Source organism: Coffea eugenioides, chromosome 1 (genome assembly GCF_003713205.1).
Source record: "Coffea eugenioides isolate CCC68of chromosome 1, Ceug_1.0, whole genome shotgun sequence".
NCBI lineage: Eukaryota > Viridiplantae > Streptophyta > Magnoliopsida > Gentianales > Rubiaceae > Coffea > Coffea eugenioides.
In genome coordinates, this window is record NC_040035.1 from 41,785,809 (window position 1) to 41,787,964 (window position 2,156).

The following is a 2,156-nucleotide window of genomic DNA, read 5'->3' on the forward strand; positions in this document are numbered from 1 at the left end:
ATCCAGTAGGGGAACATTTACCTTAACTTTGCGAAAAATGTAAAAAACTTCTTGCTCTTGCTCCTCTTTCCTGGATTTTGCATATCGACTGGAAAATGGAGGAGGAGGTCTCACCACTACTGGGGGTTCATCTCTGGGTTCTTTCCTTGGAAGGGATTGAGTTGGAGATTTCATTGTTTCTTCCTCAACTTGCTCTTCAAGATCATGCTTAGATACTCCTTTTTTACACTCTTGCAAGTCCTTGCCACTTCTTAAAGTAATTGCACTCACATTTTGGTTGGGATTGGGAATCACTTGAACTGGTAGCTTCTCTTTACCACTCTCAAGGTTGCTCATTGAAGACGTCAGTTGTGACATTTGTGCCTCCAAAGTCCTAATGCTTGAGCGAGTCTCTTGTTAAATCTCTGCGAGTCCTGCCGCATTTAACAAGTGCTGTCAGCTAATGATTTAACCATGTCTTCCAGGGACATACTTGCATTAGATGTGGACGATTGCTGTACAGATGGTCTCTGTTGGAACGATTGTTGGAAACCCGAAGGTTTCTGAACATAGCTGAAATTGGGGTGGTTCGGCCACCCTGGATTGTATGCGGGTACATACGGGTCATTTATCCATTGGGGTGATCCAGGCAAACCTCCCATGGCGCTGGCTTGCTCGTGGGGGTTTTCTTGAAGGGTCAGGTATGTATCGATCGTGTGTTCAGGGGCGGCACATATCCCACATGCTTTACCTGCTTGTACTTATCCTATAGCCATTTGACAAACCAAGGTAGTAAGCTCAGTTAATCTATTTGCAAGGTCTGAATGATTTACCTCATTGACCCTTCTAGTCACCCCCTCAGATCCGACTCCAAACTGTTGAGAGTTCTCAGCCATGTTAGATATCAGTCGTTTGGCTTCATCTGTTGTCTTATTTACTAAAACACTTCCACTCGCTGCATCGACCATGCTTCTTTCTATGAGTAGCAGTCTCTCGTAAAAATATTGGGTTAATAACTGGTCAGGGATCTGATGGTGCGGACAACTGGCACACAGCTGTTTGAACCGCTCCCAGTATTCGTAGAGAATTTCTCCATTGACCTGCCTAACTCCACATATCTCCTTTCTGATGTTAACGGTCCAAGAGGTTGGAAAGAACTTCTCAAGGAATTGCCGTTTCATTCCTTCCCAAGTAGTAATAGACCCCGATGGCAAGTAAAACAACCAGTCCTTAGTCTTGTCTACTAAAGAGAAAAGAAACGCACGCAGCTTGATTTGTTCTTCCGTAACATCCTGAGGTTTCGTGGTTGAACATACTACATGGAATTCCTTCAAGTGCTTGTGTTGGTCCTCTCCTGCAATACCACAAAAAGTAGGTAATAAATGGATCAACCCAAATTTTAATTGAAAAGCCTCCTCAGTGTCAGGATACGTGATGCACAGAGGCTGTTGGTTAACATTCGGGGTTTCCAGCTCTCTCAAAGTCCTTTGGACTGCCATTGTTTCGTTTGGACAAGTCAAGTCTGTTTCCAATTCAACTGATGAATCACTAAAGTGAAAATTTTGTTCAACTCCGGGAGGTAATGCCACTGAAGCTTGTTGCTTTTGCAATTGAGTCTCCTTCGTCAACCTTCTTGCTGTTTTCTTGATCTCTGGATCAAATTCGAGTCTTCCTGTACTGGAAAATCGAGGCATAGAACATAGACTAAACAAAGCCTGTGCAAAAAATTCCTTCAAACACCAGGTCACTGGCAACGGCACCATTATCAAAAATAAAATTTATATTAGACCAACTATCGAAACTGAATGAATATAGTGGTGAGTAGGGTCGTCTCCTCAGGGAACTGGTAGACTTATCACACACAGATAATTGGAGAATTTTTGGAAAGGAGATAAAAGAAACAAATTAAAGATGTAAGGTTACTAAACAATTGTAAGAAATGCAATAACTAAAAAATGTAATAAACAATTAATTGATACAACCTAGTCAAGGAGATAATCTCGGCATCGGTTCACGCAATTGATCATAGATACCCGAATTATTTCACATGTTCGCAAATAAATTGGTTCTAACAATTTAACAACCGCCAAACTACCAATCTCTTCTGAATTATATGGTAGTCCAAAGATGCTCTTAAACTACCCCCTTGTGAAATAGATAACCCCAGAGACGTTCGA

At 41.8% G+C, this 2,156-nt stretch overlaps 1 non-coding gene across 1 annotated transcript; it reads left to right on the forward strand.

Annotated features, from left to right (window-relative positions):
- Window positions 1-1,005: 1,005 nt before the first annotated feature.
- LOC113752853 lies at window positions 1,006-1,112 on the forward strand. The gene has a single exon (XR_003464918.1). It is a non-coding gene; the product is annotated as a small nucleolar RNA R71 (small nucleolar RNA).
- The last annotated feature ends 1,044 nt before the right edge of the window (window positions 1,113-2,156 follow it).